The following is an 18,863-nucleotide window of genomic DNA, read 5'->3' on the forward strand; positions in this document are numbered from 1 at the left end:
GTGGAGGTCCGAGGGCTCTGTTCTCCGGCGGAATCCGGACTCCCCATCAGCCTATGAGATCCGACTGGCATTGAAAGCTTTTCTGCCCTCTATTCAGGGAAGGATGGTACAAGTGTTCAGACAACACCACCACCATATAATACTGCAACAAACAGGGTGTGGTGGGGTCGTGGACCCTATGTAAAGAGGCCCTGTATTTCTGGACATGACTGTAACAGCTGAGTGTATCCCTGGTGGTTCAAAACCTGGCAGGTTCGCTGAATGCCGGGGTGGACAAACTCAGCCGACTATGCCTAACGGATCACCAATGAGGCCTTCACCCGAGGTGGCGCAAAGGCTCTTTCAGCAGTGGGGAGAGCCTTGGTTAGATCTGTTCGCCTCTGCTGAGAAAGCACAATGTCAGCAGTTTTGCCTGCTGGAGTTTCCAAGGCGCAACTCGCTCAGAGAAGCTTTTTGTCTTCAGTGGAGCTCAGGCCTTTCTATACACCTTTCTGCTCATACCACTTCTTCCCAGAATTCTCAAGAAGATCAAGAACAACTGGGCCCAAATCATCCTTGTGAGTGCGCACGGGGCACGGATTGTATGGTATCACGAGCTACTGAGCATGGGCATTGATCCTCTGGTCAGGCTGCCCCTTAAGGAAAATTTTCTGTTTTAGCAACAGGGCAGGGTTTGCCACCCAAACCTGTCCACTGTCCACCTTCTTGCGTGGAGATTGAGTGGTGACATTTGACAGCTTTAGACCTTCCTCTCGAACTCTGTAATGTCATCTTGGCAGCTAGGTCCCTCCAAACACAGTATATGCCTGCCGTTGAAAAACATTTAGGGCATGGTGTGCATAAAATCTGTTGATTCCCTTTCTGCCTCCCTTTCTGAAGTTCTGCTTTTTGTTTTTTCCTTTGTCCAGCAGGGCTTTGCTCTGGGCACTACTAAGGGCTATCTGTCTGCTATTTCTGCCTTCTTACGGTTGGTTGCCTGATCAACCCTCTTTATTCAAGTCCCCTATTGGGCATAGGTTTCTCAAGGGTCTTATTCCTCTGTTCCCTCCTTAGCCATTCATTATGCCTTATTGGGACCTTAATTTGTTTTTTACTTTTTTGTTGTGCACTCCTTTCAAGCCTCTACACAATTGCCCCTTCAGGCTTCTAACCTTGAAAACAGCCTTCCTTGTGGCAATAACATCTGTCAACTGAGTAAGTGAGCTGGAGGACTTATCATATAATCCACCTTACCTCTCTGTCTACTCTGACAAAGTGGTGCTTTGCACAAGGGCCTACTTTCTACCAAAAGTGGTCATCTCATTTCATGTAGACAAATCGATCACTGCCTACCTTCTACGCTCCACCACAAACCTCTAAAGAGGAGGAGCGTCTTCACATTCTGGACCCAAAAGAGCGTTGTTGTTCTACCTTGACCGCACACGAGCGTTCTGGGTGGACATCCAACTTTTCTTTGGGGATGATGGTGCAAAGGAAGGTCTGGCGGTGCAGAACAGACCATTTCCAGATAGGCCGTGCGCAGCATCAAAATCTTCTGCACATTGGCCAAGAAGCAGCATCTTGAAGGCTTGCAGACTCATTCCACCAGAGCTAAAGCTGTGACCACTGCATTAGCAGGTAGAGTTCCGGTCGTCTGCATCTCTACACACGTTTACCAAACACTACTGCCTGGACAGTCATGTCCACAGAGATGGGCATTTTACCGTTTGGTCCTGCAGGATTTTCTTATTTGAAATTTGTTTGCAAACCCTCCTCTGGGGATTGTATTGCTTGGGTATCTATTCAAAAGGTAAGGAATCTGCAGATAGAAGTCTCTATCAGATGGTCAAGTTGCTAACCTTGGGAGGGGGGCGTGGCTAGCAGGCCATGATGTCGGACGGAGTCTGCTAGAGCTCCGGTGCCTCCGGGAAGCAAATATACTGAATAAGACTTTACGGGGCCGCTGGACACCGTGGAAGTGACGGACCTGATGACGCTGGACTCCCTGACCGCTCTGGTTGGACTCAGATATCCGGGATGGCCGAGGGGGCTGCATAGCGAAGCCCGGCGGGGCTGCGACCTGTATCTCTGATGGCGGCCGGGGCCTGGAGGGTGAGACGCACCCGGATCAAACACACCCCTGGAGGGCCTCTGCGGGGCTGTTCGACATACTGAGGAGGGCGGATCTGGCCGCCCCGAGCACACACTTTGGCGCATCCGGACGGCCTCGGCGATCACGGCGGCCTGGGAGCCCACGAGGAGGAGCCTACCGCGAATGCGGCCTAATCCCCAGAGAGGCAACCGGGGTCTAAAGTAGAGGGCGTGCCCGGACTGCGGAGCACCTGAGACGGAGGACGCTGCAGCTGCTACAGAGCGGACCGCTCGAGACCTGCCTATACTGCTACTGGCGGTAAGTAGGGGCGGCGAAGACGGGGCCGATCCCGGGGACATAATACCTTGCGGGCTGAGGGGAGGAGGACCGGTGCCCTGCCCAGAACCAGACCGGAAGACCCTGAGGGGTGCGAGACACCGGGAGCCCTGTGGACCTGAGCGGCCCGACGTCTGGGGACGGGGGAGTGGAGCAGCCAACACCCGGCGGCGACCCCTGTTGCTGGGCCCGGGATTACTCCTACCCCCCCCCCCCTTTTCTTACTTCCCCCCCCCCCCCCCCCCCCCCCCCCCTCCCGGCGCATTTCGGCCTTGCCGTTGCTGTTGGGTCCCAGAAGCGGAGCTGCCTCTGACCGCTGCGGGCGGCACTACAACACCATGGGGCCGGGCCCAATGGAATAGACGGTGCTTACGGACGCCCCGGGAGGCATCGGAGCTGCCCCCCCTCCCCAGCCAGCCCCCTGCATGAAGGCCTGCACGGCCGGAAGAGGCCACCGAGAGGGGGTCCGAGAGGCCCCCCTGTGCCACGTGGTGAGCCTCAGTGAGCGAGCTTAAGGACCTGACAAGAGATTAACGGCTCAGCAAAACACACTGGGGTCTTGACTCGTTACTCAGCGCGGCTGAGCCAAACTATACTAGAAAGCAACACAAGCGCCACTGCTGAGAAAAGCAATTGACCAACAAGGCTCAGTACATATGGGTGTTTAGAATGAAGCATAAACAACCTGCAAAATTCTTTAGCAACTAGGAATGTATTCCTCTTTCAAAAATCTTTTTTGTTGTTGATAACACATTATTTTTTAGTGCATGGAAAGAAACAGCAATTTTTTATATATATATACAGTGAACAACAATGACATGTAGGATAATATTTACACACTCCCAACATACATGGCCTTCCAATCATACAAAACACATGCATACACAGTAATCAGTAAAACAATCAAGACAACAAATAGATACAAAAAACATGAAACCACGTATCGGTCGTAAATCAGTTGAAGGAATCCCTTGAAGTTTTTTAGAATTTTCTAAAGTCTTTTTAACTTAATCTCTGAACGAGAATCCACTTTTTGAAAGGTGGTAAACAAACTTGTTTTTTTTTTTCACAACCAAGTTTATTGAGCAAAAGAATGACAAGCATGTGGCACCTTCCCACACCAAGATCACCACATCAAGATCAATGCATTGATAACATACATAAGAAGTATTAAGCAAGTATCAATGAAGCTCAGCTTTAAAAGCCCCAACTACCCATCCCAACCCCAACTACACCCCCACCCGTACCCACTATCCCCCCCCCCCCCTTCCACACATGTACAGAGGCAATATAAAGATGGTTCACATAAGAGAAGCAGGTATGGTGCAACCTGGGTTGTACCATTAGGGCCAGAGACAGCGCTGCGATCAAATGTCCTCCTCCGGTTCCGCCGGGGGTTCCAAGGATAGGCCACGGTAGTCGGCCCACCGCTTCCAGATCTTGAAGTGCTTGCGTGGGCAGCCCCGCGCCTCAAAAATCGGTTTCTCAAGACCCATAAAATAGTCCAGCCCCGCCTTCCATGCCGACAGGGGGGGGGCCCTCACAGATTTCCAGGCCCGAGCCAAGTCACGCTTAGCAACCACCAGGCCCAGAAGCAACAGATGACGTTTATAGATGTTGCCCCCAACCCCTTCCATGACGTGCAGCAGGCCTAGCCGGTGGGTACGGGGAAGATCCCAGCCCAGGACCTCAGCCAGGCAATTCCATACACCCCTCCAGAAGCCAGCCAGGCGACCACATGACCATACTGTATGCAACAAGGTGCCAGGCATTTCCCCACACCGCAGGCACTCCGACGACTCAATCAAACCAGCCTTCCACAGTCGTTCACGCGTGTAATAGGCACGATGCAGATACTTGAATTGTATGAGGCGGAGCCGAACCGCGATAGCGGTGCCACGTGGGGACTCCAGTGCCTCTCTCCAGTCGTCCTCGTCCAGGGTGCCCACGTCCACCTCCCAGGCTTCCCGGAGGGAGCTGAGAGTAGACGAGCAGTGAGTAACAAGAGTCTGATAAATCCTGGAAACCTTCTTGTCTCCCAAGTCTCCCATAAAGACTTTCGCCTCAATCGGGCTGAACTCCGGGAGGGAGTCAAGGCCGGCAATGCTCGGGGCGAGGGCATGTCGCAGCTGTAAGTAACGGAAGAACTGGGACTGAGGCATTTGGAATTCCACTCGGAGGTCTGCAAAGGACTTGAGGGTTGCGCCGGACATGACTTGACCCAGTTGAGTAATCCCAATAGTCTCCCAACCCTCGAACCCAGCCAGGGCCGCCAGTTCTGGGAGCAGACCGTTGTGCCACAGCGGCGTTTCCGCCGTCAATTTGCCCCACCATCCCATGCGGCGCAAAGACTGCCGCCACACTGCAAAGACCACCCTTGTTACCGACGGCAACCCACGGCGTATACGCGCCGAGTATAGAACGGTGTGGAGCGTATGGTCACCCATAAGATGTCTTTCCAGGGCATATGCCGGATCACTCCTGTCCCCGTACCACCAATCGTTAAGAACAAGTAGATGCGATGCTTGGTAGTAGGAGAGGGGATCGGACGTGGCCAAGCCACCACAGTAGGTGGATAAAAAACACGTCTTCAGGGCCACCCTGGCTGCTCCGCCCTCCCACAGGAAGCGGCTCAGCACAGAGTTCACCTGGCGGAACCACTCCATGCCAATAGGGTGCGGGAAATGTTGAAGTTGGTACAGCAGTCTCGGCAGCGCCACCATCTTAAAGATGGCCGACCTCCCAAAGATCGTAAGTGGCATCCTGGACCACGTTTTAACATCCGTCTGGACCCGGTCCCACACCGGCAGGACACTACGTGACCAGGCCACGGCTCGCGAAGTCGAGAGGAAAACACCCAAGTATTTCAGGCCGTCCGTCGCCACACGTAGGTCAGCAGCCCAATGGTCGGCAACCACTCCGCCATGTAAAACCCACAGGGTCGACTTAGATAGGTTAAGGGTAAGCCCGGAGACTTCGCCAAACCCCCGCATGATCTCCAGGATTCGAGGGCCAGAGCGCCGCAGATCCGTAAGGAACAGGAGGACATCGTCCGCGTAGAGTGCAATTCTATCCGTAAGAGTATCGTTCCAGACAAAGCCACGCAGCTGGGCATCCAGTCGCACCCGCGACGCGAGGGGCTCCATGGCCAGGGCAAATAGGTATGGGGACAACGGGCAACCCTGGCGGGTACCGCGGCCGATTGGGAAGCGTCCTGAGACCGCGCCTGCCACACGGACCGACGCCGTAACATTGGTATAAAGGAGACGGATATAGGACAAGAAAACCGGCCCGAGGTTTAGGCGGGCCAATAAGGTGAAGAGATACGCCCAGCTCACCGAGTCAAAGGCCCGGTCCATGTCCGCAAGGAGAAGTGCGGCCTGTTCATCCCTAGCACTCATGGCGTCGATCGCTGCCTGCGCCCGCCGGATATTATGTCGGGTGGCCCTGCGCGGCATGAACCCGGCCTGGTCGGGGTGGACCAGGTCGGCTATGAGGGGCAGAAGGCGGTTCGCCAGGGCTTTCGCCAAGATCTTGGCCTCGATGTTGAGGAGGGAGATAGGCCTGTAGGAATCATGACGGTCTGGCGCCCTACCAGGCTTCAAAAAGACCACAATCTCAGCATGACGCCAGTCAGGTGGCAGCTCGCCCCTAGACCGCTCTGCCTCTAGCGCATTGCGAAAGTGGGGTCCCAGCTGGACGTGGAACTTTTTATAAAATTCGGCAGGATAACCACTAGGGCCGGGCGCCTTCCCAGTGTTCAGTTGGCCAAGGGCTTCCCCCAGCTCCTCGGACGTAAGTGGGACCTCTAAGGCCGTTCTAGTCTCCTCCGGGACTGCCTGCGGGAGTAAGTCATCCAAGTACGAGGCAATCTCGCTCTCCCTCAGTGGATCACGAGGAGCGTATTGTGCCTCGTAGTAGCGGGCAAAGCTGGCCGCCAATTGGTCCGGGTCGGTCATGACTGAGCCATCCTCCGCCGTAAGGCCGGGTAGCTCCAGGGGCTGGAAAGTCGCCTGGCAAAGCCTATGTAACATGGTGCAGGACTTATCGCCCCACTGATATACCCTACTGCGCGTGGCGAGCCACGCCTGCCGGGCCTCCTCATATAGGACCGAGGAGTAAGTCTGCTGGGCCTGCAGGAGCTGGCGCACCACGCCCTCCTCACCCCCAAGTCGACCACGCTGCTCCAACTCCTCCACGCGGGCCGCGGCAGCCACAATGGCCTCCCGGTGCTCCCGCCGAGCGGCCGCACACCAAGTTATGTCGATGCCCCGGATCGTGGGCTTCAGCGCCTCCCACACTACAACAGCATCGGCTCCCCCCACCAAATTCTCGCACCAGAAGTGGTCGATTGCCTCCCGTAGGTGCGCCACATAGTCCGGCCGCTGCAACTGCCAGGCGGACATACGCCAGCGAAAAGGTTGCCGTTTAGCGGGGAGGGTCAGAGTGGCCAGGACAGGGGAATGATCTGAAAGGCCCCTGGGGAGTATCGTGGCGTCCCTAACACGGCTCAGGCAGGCCCCGGGTACAAACAAGTAATCGAGCCTCGAGAATGACCCATGCACCGCCGATACATACGTGAAGGCCTGTACTGCGGGATGAAAATGCCGCCACACATCGATCCAGCCCAGACTGCGCGCCGTTGCACTCAACCGGGTGGGGGCAGCCGCGGGGGGGGGGGGTCAGACACCACATGCGCTCGCCGCTGGCGGTCCAGGCCCACATCCATGACTTCATTCCAATCACCCCCCACCACAGTCAGGACCTCGGGGATCTCGTCCCACAACGCAAACAGCCGCTCAGACAGTGCCCATTGCAGGGGGGGAGGGGCGTAAACACTTCCAAAAACCACCGGCTCGGAACCCAGTAGGCCTTTAACAAAGACAAATCTGCCCTGGGGGTCAATCCATTGCTTCTCGTGGACATAGGCCACCCTACGATGAATCAGTATGGCCACTCCCCGTGAGCCCCTCGTAAAGCCAGCATGATAGACCTGGTGGTAGCCGAATCTCTGGAGGCTAAGGGCCTTGGAGCCCAGCATGTGCGTTTCCTGAAGCAGAAGAACATCCACCATCTCCCTTTTCCCCCACCGCAGCACAGCCCCACGCTTAATCTTATCCAGGACACCCCGCACATTCCACGTCACCACCCGCAGGGTCTTCGAAGGAGTCACGCTCGCAGCATTAGCCATTATCGACATACAGTCCAAGATCTGGCCCACCCTCCCACCCAGGTGCTACCCGCAAATCGACAAAAAGCACAGCCCCCGACATGTGTGGACCCACCCCCCCAGCCCGCAAATACAACTCCCCCGTTCCAACCCAGAGCTCCCCCAACAACAAGCGCAACACCAAAACACCCCCCCACACCCCGCACCCACCACCCCAATACCTCAGAAAACAGTGAAGTACCTGTCGCGGCATGGAGAGACCCGAGCCCAAAACAGAGGACTCAGGGCCCGCCATACCAATGGATCCCCAAAACCCCACCAGGACGCACACTCACCACCCCCCCAACAACACTCACATCCGTGAGGGTCTGAGGCCCGTATACGGTACCCTCCGAGCCACACAGCGTCCCCGTGTCTATAGCTGAAGTCTCCACACGGGAGCCGGCTGGCATATCAAGGACAAAATAAAACAGTCTCACCAGCCAAAGCAGAGCAAGTCCATATGCAGCATATAGAATGCGTGTAGGCCCAACAGTGTTCAGCTGCCCGCATCGGAGTGTTCAGAGTCCCTGGTGCCACCCGATTGCGACGCACAGGCGGAAGCCGATCTTTTCTTGGAGCGAGACCTCCGATGTCGGCCCTTCCTGGGCTGGCGATGTGTCCGCTCCGGCGACGATCCTGGAGACCTGCCCGGGTCCAGCCCCGGCTGGGCGTGGGGCCGGAGTCGCACTGCCTCATCCGTCCAGCGAAACACCTCCTCAGGCGAGTCGAAGAAGTGGGTACGAGACTGATATATTACCCGCAGGCGAGCCGGATACAGGAGCGAGTATTGGAGCTTGAGGCCCCGAAGCTTAGCCTTAGCGTCCATGAAGGATTGCCGCTGCTGTTGCACCATTTTCGTGTAGTCCGGGAAAATCATGATGGTATGATTCTCGAAGGCGAGGGAGCCCTTGTTCCTCGCCTCCCGCAGGATAACATCCCGGTCGTGATAGTTCAGCAGGCGGGCTATAACAGGCCGTGGGCGCTCACCCTCCGGTGGCCGCTGGGTCAGAGCCCTGTGGGCCCTCTCAACCACGAAGCACTTAGATAGCGCCCCTTCAGGGAGCCAGCTCTCCAGCCACCCGGTCAGGAACCTCTCCATGTTGTCCTTCTCGCACCGCTCCGGAAAACCAATGAAGCGGAGGTTGTTGCGCCGCGCGCGCCCTTCTGCATCTTCCACGCGGGCCGCCAGCGTCCTCTGGACGCTTTCCACCTCTGCAAGGCGCTTCTTTAGGCCACTAATGTCCGCCTCAGTCTCCGTGATACGGGTTTCGGCCCCAGCGATCCGTTCCACAGCATTGCGAAGGTCCTGGCGTAAGAGCGTGACATCCGCCCCAACCGCTCCTATCTTGGCATCTAGCATGTCTCGAGACTGGGTGATGGCCGCTAGGATAGCTGCATTGTCTGGCCCGGGGCCGCCGCTGCCACCGGTCGCCCCAGCGCCACCACTCGGCCATGTGAATTTATCGATGGGTCCATGCTTGGGCGGGCCTCCTCCTCTGTCCCTGGTCATGGCAATCGCCGGGCAGGGCCAACACCACTCTCGGGCACTGCCACAAGAACTGGAGCGGGGCGGCCCAGATGAGGCCCCAGGGAGGAACGCTGCGATCGGATGTCGCGAAAATCAAGGCCCCGGCGTCACCCCAGCAGGACAGGCCGCACCCACACTCGTCCCCACAGGCAGCCGTCCAGGATATATCAGGAAGAATCAGCGGGTCCGCAGTCCATGGGTCGCCTTATCCAGCGGGCCGAGCCAGGGGAGGCGGATCAGACGGCCCAGCCGACCACCAGTCCAGCCCCGGTCGCCTCCGGGCACAAGGAGTCCCGCCACCAGACTGTCGCGGGGCCCGGCCTCGCCGCCACCACTCGCCGGTCGTTTCAGGGGATGAGCCGATGGGTAGGAGTCGCTGGCTCCGCCTCAAACTCCAGGCGATCGCGGTCGAAGAGATGAGCCAAGGACGGCGTAGCGGATGCCACCCGCGCCTGCCAGGTCACAGCTGCCACCAGGCGTCGCGAAACTCGAGGACCCCGGTCTCCGGCCGGCCACCAGGCCGCACTCCGCCGCCGTCTCCCCTCGATCACAGGAAGGGAGGAATCGCAGGATCGACACACCAAAGCAGACTGGAGACTTCACCAGATCGAACACAGTCACTGGGCACCAACAGTGGGCTCGGGGGTCAGGATAAATGATCGAATTTAGTCCGGGCCGGCGGGAGCTCTACAAGGCTGCGACCGCCATCTTCGCCCGCCAAGCCACGCCCCCCCAAACAAACAAACTTGTTTTTAGCGCAAAAGTTGTAGACCAGATACGGGGAAAGGATGGTCGACGCGTTTCGAACCCTTATGATTAATGGGGTTCTCCTCAGGACCTATACTGGTTCTGTGGAAACAATCAGAAAATGGGGTGCTTAGTGCAACAAGCTGGCGGAAAATGAAAGACACTCACCCCAAGTTAAACCAAAGCCTACCTTTAGCCATTGAACCAGAAAACTACAAAATTCGAAACTGGAAGATCAAGGCAGGAAATTCAAAAGGTTTCACCGTAGAGTGCATACAGGGGCTGTGAATTAAAGAAATAAAACAAGCGCGCTTAGTTTCAAACCTACGGAGCACTCCTCTGGGTGGGGTATGCGCTAGGGGGTGATTACCTGCACTGACGTCGGCGGCTGGCTTGACGTCTAGTCCATGCTTCTCATTAGTTGCAGGTTGTTTATGCTTCATTCTAAACACCCATATGTACTGAGCCTTGTTGGTCAATTGCTTTTCTCAGCAGTGGCGCTTGTGTTGCTTTCTAGAAGAGATTAACGGCTGGCAGGGCTGGGGAGAGTCGCGGGAGAAACCCACACCTAGACACTGAGCACGCCTGGCTGAAATTACCATGGTCCGGAAGGGGACTAAGATCCCAGATGGGAAAGACGGCCCGACGGCTGCGGGACAAGCCCCAGGGGCTCTGGCGGAGGGGCCCATACCGAAACCAACGGACCAAGCTCCTGCTGGGGACCTACCAGCTGACAAGCTAGACTTGATCCTACGAGAGATCAGAGACTCCAGACTCGCCATGGAGGCACAAATGGGACCCCTTACCACAAACCTCTCTCTACTGAAAGCGGACCACTGCAAGCTGGCTGACAAGGTGAAAGAACAGGGAGTGGTGCTGGCGGAGATAACCCCGAAAGTGGCCGACCAGACTACCTCTATTAAACAACTACAAGAACAGGTGACGACCCTAATGGAGAGCGTGGAGGATGCCAAGGCCGCAATCGGCGCAATAACATCCGTGTCATTGGGCTTTCGGAACGCAGCGAGGGGTCCTGCGCAACGGAGTTCATGGAACAGTGGTTCCGAGATCATGTTGCCGCAGAGGGTCTGTCGCCGCTCTTTTGTGTTTAAAGAGCACACCGAATTCCCACGGGAAGGCCTAGACCAGGACAACCACCACGACCGCTGATCGTCAAGATCCTTAACTACCGGGATAGAGACAAATTACTCCAAAAGGCCCGGGAGAAATCGCTAATAGAATATGAAAATCAGCGAATCTCACGATACCCAGACTACACTAACCAAGTGCAGAGGCAGAGATCCTCCTACTTTGCGGTCAAGAAGAGGCTCCAGAAGGCAAACCTCCGGTACGCCCTGCTGTTCCCGGCTCGCCTCAAGAAAATATATGACAATAAGACCCACTTTTTCGAGAGTCCCACGGACGTAGAGGAATGGCTTGAGGTGATGGACGTCGAGGCGGCCCAAGGAGCGACACCCAACAGTTCCAGGAAAGACTCGGAGCACACGGGCAGAACCTCCCCCACGCAGTCTGCGCAATCGAGACGGCGCAAACCCTCTGCGGCGCAGCAAAAGGAGGACCAGATGGTAGCTGTGGACATGGTGGGCTCCTTTAGGAACGAACATGTCACAATCAATACGGACACAGAGGACAGCACACTGCACTCAGACTCTGAAAACAGCATGGTCCTATTCCCGACAGTAACGCCGAGGGCGGCGGATGAACTACTGGACAATGGCCAAGAGCGACTGTCCAATACAAAGTAACCTGAGCCTCGATGTCCTATTGATATCCTTTAATGGTGTTCTGAATGTGGCTGGGGTGTGAGGGGGTGGGGTGTGGATCCTCTCGGTGGTTGAGGGATGCCCTCTGTCTGCTTGCTCTGAGACGCCTAGCGGCCGAGCATGGGCTATAATGTTATGTACCTCGCTCTGAGTAAGTACGAGCCGACACTCTACCAAAATGGATTACAGTAGGTTCAGGCAATCCCATGATGGCCGGTGGGGCCCACCCCCCTTCTTCTCCTCCTCCCCCTCCCGGAGGCAGATAAGTATTATTGCTAACAAAGCTTCCCTGGCGGCGCCGTTGAGCCGGCGACGCAGAACTGAAAGACTATGAGGATAAGGTACATGCTCAGCCAACCCCCCAAAGGCGTATGCACCAGTGTTTGTTTTGTAACGGTTTACATATTATGGTTCGGCACAGCAGTGTTTTCAAGCTGCGCCAAAAGAGTTCAAGTTGGGGGTGGGCAGGAGTGCGTCTCCTGGCTATTGATCGTATTACCTGCACTGCAGACGAGGGCACTGTTTCCCACGGCACTCCCTACCGAGTATGGCTGACACTATAGAGAAGTACAGACTGGCTACCTGGAACGTGCGGGGACTTGGCGCTATACAGAAGAGACACAGAATACACGCATTCTTTCTCCGACAACATGTACACATTGTATTCCTGCAAGAATCCCACCTCACACAGGCCGAGGCACACACACTGTGGAAGAAGTGGAGAGAACCTGAGCTGGGAAGCTTGAGACTAAGCTGAGAAACTTGTGAAGCTGAAAAGTGTCGCATCGCTCGCTTGCGGAGCGCATCCCTGACAGTGCGAGAAGTTCCCCGCCGCTACGAAGGTCGAGATCGGCGCAGCGCCTGACATCGCTGCCGAGGCCGTCGCACCCTTCGTTTGCGGGACGCACCAGACCGGTGCGGGAGAATCGAACATCGCTGCGAGTGTCGTCGCAGAGCCTGTCGCTGAGTGAGATCGCCGCACCGCTTGCTTGCGGACCGCATCACGTCGCTGCGAACATCGTCGCAGAACCATCGCACCGAGGAGCTGCGAGAGAGAGGGTCACCGCTGGACCGCGCATCGTCGCCCCGGAGATCGTCGCAGCCCCTCCGAGATCATCGCATCGTGCCTTTGTGAGAACAGACTTCCCACGGAACCTACGCACCGGAATCTACGCAAGCTGCCTTCCTCCCCATACAGACCGGATTCGTCGCCGCACGCCCGCTGCTGCAGCGGGGCTGTCGCATCGCCTCCCCGGGGTCTCCGGAGTAACGCATCGCTTGTTTCCACCGCCCCAGCTTCCTGCTTGTGGAACTTTGTTGCATCTAAAAGGTACTGTGAGTAAACGTGACGCAACTGGGAACTTTTCACGCATCTGTGGATTATTTTAACGCAACTTAAAGAAACTTTGATTACAACCGGAAGAACTCTTTTGAAACCATATCCTTGAACTGTGTATGTTGGATTTTTGCCGTTTTGGTCTTGTGTAGTTTAGAATAAATATCTTTATTTTCCTAAACTGTTGTGGAATCAGTTTGTGGTGTTTTCACTGTGTTACTGTGAGTGTTGGTACAAATACTTAACGCATTGCCTCTGGTTAGCCTAGACTGCTCAGGCCAAGCTACCTTGAGGGCGAGCAGGGGTTATCTGAGAGGGTTATCTCCTTGTCCTGACTAGAAGCAAGGGTCCCTATTTGGACAGTGGTACCTACCTCTGCCAACTAGAGACCCCCAGTTCTAACATTGGTGGTCAGGCGGTGGGATTTGAACTTGTATTTGTACTTGACCCACAGTAATTGGTGTACATCACTAGTGAGTGCAGACCATTACGCCACCGCATACTATTGGTTTTTGAGTTTTTGAATTTTTGAGTAACTCTTCGAAAAGCATCATGTCTCAGAATGGGAAGGCACCCAGTGAGAGGGCAGAAGAAGCAGAATTAGAGTTTTGCATTGAAGATTTGTGTTCATACAAAGTTGAGCAACTGAGGTACTTCTGCCAGCAGTTTGAGTGCACCATAAAAAGCGCCTACAGAAAGGAGGAGCTACAGAGAATCTTGAGAGCCCATTGGGAGGCACAAGCGGAAGATGATGTGGATGTAGAAAATGGTTTTCAAAGCAAAGATCTGCCAGTGGGCAGAGTAGGCTCAGGAGCTGGCAGCAACCACTCCGGTAGGGGCCTCACCCCAGAAGAGTTACAGGAAAATCAAAGAATAAGAGAATATGACTTGGAAGTCATGAAAATGAAACTGAGGCAATTGGAATTGGAGAAAGAAAGGGCAGCGGAAGACAAGAGAGAGGCCCGCGCCTTAGAGGAAAAGAAATTGCTTTTGGATCATGAATTGAGAATAAAGGAGCTGGATCTGAAAAATAAGGAGGTGGATGCCAGTTCTAATGGTGGCAGCGCGCAGCCAGTGCATGGGGGTAAAGTATATATTCCCAAAGACCTGGTACAGAATTACCATAGGAGTGAGGATATTTATGCCTGGTTCACTTCGTATGAAATTGCATTGAAGATGAATGATGTGCCTGACAAGTATTGGGGGGCGGGCCTGTGGAAACATTTTGAGGCGTCTGGGAGGAGTGCTCTAGAGCCTTTAGAGTTGACAGGTGCCATGACCTACCCCAATATGAAGGAGGCCTTATGTCTCAGGTATGGCCTTACTCCAGAGCAGTACAGACTGCAGTTTAGAAACTCCAAGAAGAAAGAGTCTGAGACTTGGATGGAGTGCGTGAATGGGTACTCGCGTGCACTGGAAGGTTGGATGAAGGGCAGTAAAGTAACTGATTTGAAGGGGTTGTTGCATTTAATCAGTTGGGAGCACTTGAGTAGTCTTTGTGTTCCAGAGCTACGCCAGCATCTTTTAGACAGCAAGCTGACAGACCCCATTGAGCTTGCTAAGGAGGCGGACCGCTGGTCCAGTACCAGGGTCCACAAAGGAATTGTGGGTACCACAGCCAAAGGTGGGCAGGGTCCCCAGCAGAAGAGTGGGGGGGACAAGGGTAACCAAAAGGAGTTCTCGCAAGGGCCCCAAAGTAGTTCCCAGGAAAAGGATTCCCAACCCCCCAAGCCTAAACAGCCATGGCCCTCTAAGGGTAGGCGGGACAAGAGAAATAACCAGGGTCCCCCTACCTGCTATCACTGCAACGAGGTGGGCCATATTGCTCCGAAATGTCCCAAGAAGAAGCCCGCACCCACTGGTGCTCCCGCCCCAGCGTTAGCTAGTGTAGCTTTGGGTGGGGATTTGGTTTCTAGTGATTGGGGAGAGCTAGCAGTCATGACCCTTGTCTCGCTAGGAGACCGAGAGATGGTCCCGGAAACCTTACTGCCCTCGAACACTAAGAAATATGGGCAGAAGGTGACCATCAGTGGGAGGGAGGTTGAAGCACTGAGAGACACCGGAGCCAGTGTGACATCCGTGAGGTGTCAGTGGGTGTCTGACGAGCAAATCATCCCTGGCGTACTCCGCCCTGTAGTGGCCGCTGACAGCTCAGTGCGCCTCTGCAAGATAGCGAAGGTTTCCTTTGAATGGGGAGGAGTCTCTGGTCTTTTGGAGGTAGTTGTCAGTGATGCATTGCCTGTGGACTGTCTGTTAGGCAACGACCTGGAGAGTTCTCCATGGAAAGACATAGAACACCGAACTCACTTGGAGATGTTGGGTCTGCCTGCGTGGATCTGCGTGACCACGCGTGCTATGGCAGCCAGTAAGGGTGAATCAGCAGAGCTGGAGCCTGAAACAGTGGCCCAGAGACCTGCCAGGAGAGGAAGAGGCAGAGGGCGCGGGAAACCAGCCCCAGCCGTTCCCACGGTCCAGGAAGAAGCAGAACCTGAGGGGGATGCCCTGGAACCTACAGGGGAACAGGTGGCCGAACTGGGAGACCTACCTGAGCTGACCCATTGGCAGCAAGAGGGTGGTCCCTCCAGGGAGGAGTTCTGCCGGGAGCAGAAGGAATGCCCTTCCCTCATCGGTCTGCGGCAACAGGCTGTAGATCAGGCAGCAGGCGGAGCAGTCAAAGATCACTATGTTTACTGGGAAGGTGACCTACTTTATAGCGAGCCTAAGTTTGCTGAGCCCGGTGCAGCCCGTGTGCTGGTGGTACCCGAGCGCTTCAGAAACTTCCTAATGGGTCTGGGTCATGACGTGCCTCTCGCAGGACATCTGGGGCAAGACAAGACCCTAAACCGGCTTGTCACCCACTTCCACTGGCCCCAGATGAGTAAGCACGTCGGTTCCTTTTGCAGATCTTGCCAAACCTGTCAAGCTAGTGGCAAGACTGGAATGAAGTTGAAGGCCCCCCTTCAACCCTTCCCAGTGGTGAGCACCCCTTTCGAGCGGGTGGGCATAGATATCGTAGGGCCCCTGGACCCCAAGACAGCCTTAGGCAACAGGTTCATCCTGGTCTTGGTGGACCATGCCACCCGGTACCCGGAAGCAGTCCCTCTCAGGACAATCACAGCACCCGTGGTGGGCCGTGCATTGATGGGGATCTTTTCCCGTGTGGGGTTCCCCAGAGAGGTGGTCTCCGACCGGGGTACCAACTTCATCTCTAGGTACATGAAGTCTCTGTGGGAGGAGTGTGGGGTAACTTATAAGTTCACCACTCCTTACCATCCTCAAGGAAACGGGTTGGTTGAAAGGTTCAATCGGACCCTGAAAGGTATGATTATGGGCCTAGCGGAGCCCATGAGACGTAAGTGGGACGTCTTGTTACCATGCCTTTTGTTTGCCTACAGGGAGGTGCCTCAGAAGTCCTTAGGGTTCAGTCCCTTTGAACTCCTGTATGGCCACCCTGTCAGAGGACCTCTCTCGCTGGTGAAGGAGGGTTGGGAAAAGTCCCGTGGGAAAACCCCCCAGGATGTGTTCAGCTATGTGCTGGCCATCCGCAACCAGACACAACGCTTCAGGAAACTCGCTCAGGCGAACCTGGAAGCAAGCCAGGAAGAAATGAAAAGATGGTACGACCAGAATACCACTCTGGTCGAATTTCAACCTGGGCAGAAAGTGTGGGTGATGGCGCCAGTGGAGCCTTGCGCGCTCCAGGACAAGTGGTCTGGGCCATACGAGGTGGTGGAAAGGAAGAGTGAGGTAACCTACCTGGTTAACCTGAAGACTCCCAGGCAGCCCCTGAGAGTTTTGCACGTGAACCGCCTCAAACCACACTTTGAGAGGTCTGAAGTAACCATGCTCATGGCTACAGATGCAGGAATGGAAGAGGATAGTGATCCTCTCCCTGACCTCCTGGCAGTCAAAGAGCAAGATGGGTCAGTGGATGGTGTGGTCCTCTCGCCCACCCTGACCCCAGAACAGCAGAATGACTGTCGCCAAGTGTTGGGTCAGTTCTCCTCTCTGTTCTCCCTGACCCCAGGAGTCACCACCTGGTGCGTCCATGACGTGGACACTGGAGACAGTCTGCCTGTGAAGCAAAAATTTTACAGGGTAGCTGACAAGGTCAGGGCCAGCATCAAGGAAGAAGTTTCCAAGATGTTGGTGCTAGGGGTGATTGAGCCCTCCAGCAGCCCCTGGGCTAGCCCAGTGGTCTTGGTCCCCAAGAAAGCTGCTACCCCCGGTGGCCCGCCAGAACTCCGGTTTTGCGCGGACTACCGTGGGCTCAATGCGGTCACGAAGACTGACGCACACCCTATCCCCAGAGCTGATGAGCTCGTGGATCGGTTGGGAGCTGCCAAGTACCTCAGTACGTTCGATTTGACTTCGGGGTACTGGCAGATTGCCTTAACTGACGGGGCCAAAGAGAGGTCAGCATTTTCAACGCCAGAGGGGCACTTCCAGTTCCGCGTCATGCCCTTTGGGTTGAAGAATGCCCCTGCCATGTTCCAGAGACTGGTTAACCAGGTGCTGTCCGGGCTGGAGGAATTCAGCGCCGCATACCTGGATGACATTGCTGTGTTCAGCTCCACGTGGGAGGAACACTTGCAACACCTCTGCGAAGTGTTGAAGGCTCTGCAAAAGGCAGGCCTCACTATCAAGGCCAGTAAGTGCCAGATAGGGCAGGGATCTGTGGTGTATTTGGGGCACCAGGTGGGGAGCGGCCAGGTGGCGCCCCTACAGGCAAAGATTGATACCATTCTGGATTGGGAGCCCCCCAAGACCCAGACAGAGGTGAGAGCCTTTTTAGGACTCACCGGGTATTACAGACGGTTTGTCAAGGGATATGGCACCATTGTCGCCCCCTTGACAGAACTCACTTCCAAGAAGTTGCCCAAAAGAGTTGACTGGACTGACGCCTGCCAAACTGCTTTTGAGGCCCTGAAGACTGCGATGTGCACAGCACCGGTGCTCAAGGCACCTGACTTTTCCAGTGAGTTCATAGTTCAGACGGACGCTTCAGAGCATGGTGTGGGAGCAGTACTCTTACAAGCCACTGAGGAGAATGGAGACCAGCCAGTAGCTTTCATTAGTCGGAGACTACTCCCCAGGGAACAGAAGTGGAGTGCGATTGAAAGGGAGGCTTTTGCTGTGGTCTGGGCTCTGAAAAAGTTGAGGCCCTACCTGTTTGGGACTCACTTTCGTGTTCAGACCGACCACAGACCCCTCAGGTGGTTAATGCACATGAGGGGTGAAAATCCAAAACTGTTGAGGTGGTCCATCTCCCTACAGGGAATGGACTTCACGGTGGAACACCGCCCTGGTACAGAACACGCCAACGCTGATGGTCTGTCCAGGTTTTTCCGCCTTAGTGAAGAGAACTCCCAAGAGGGTGGGTAGTTCTCCCCACTTTCAGCTGGAGGGGACACGTGTTAGACCTGACATCTTTTGGCGTGATTACCCATCTCTTTTTGCCTGCCTCCTGTATTTTTGATGCTGTGCTGGATTCGTTTTTGCTGGTTTAGATGCTTTGGACACCCTGCCACTGCTGATCAGTGCCAGAGTGTAAGTGCTCCCTAGGTAAATTGTTATTCTGATTGGATATACATGTTTGGCATATTTGTATCACCATGAAGTCCCTCGTAAAGTGCACAGGGTGTGCCAGGGCTGGTGATGACAAATGCTACTAGTGGGCTTGCAGCACGGATTGTGCCACCCACAGGAGTAGCTCTAAAATGGTGTCTCGGGCCTGCCACTGCAGCGCCTGCGGGCAGTTTAGAACTGCCATGTCCTCCTGGTCCGCGCCCCCGCTGACCAGGCCTAACCCTTCCCTTTTCGTGCACATCAGTCACCCCTATGGAAGG

The 18,863-nt window shown here is 55.4% G+C and overlaps 1 protein-coding gene across 1 annotated transcript in view; it reads left to right on the forward strand.

Moving 5' to 3' along the window:
* The window catches only part of LOC147666376 (5'-3' DNA helicase ZGRF1-like), a gene marked incomplete at its 3' end in the record, with an annotated part of 444,183 nt that overhangs the window by 54,064 nt on the left and 371,256 nt on the right, over positions 1-18,863 (forward strand). The window lies entirely within an intron of this gene.

Source organism: Lissotriton vulgaris, unplaced genomic scaffold (assembly GCF_964263255.1).
Source record: "Lissotriton vulgaris unplaced genomic scaffold, aLisVul1.2 SCAFFOLD_871, whole genome shotgun sequence".
NCBI classification, from domain to species: domain Eukaryota; kingdom Metazoa; phylum Chordata; class Amphibia; order Caudata; family Salamandridae; genus Lissotriton; species Lissotriton vulgaris.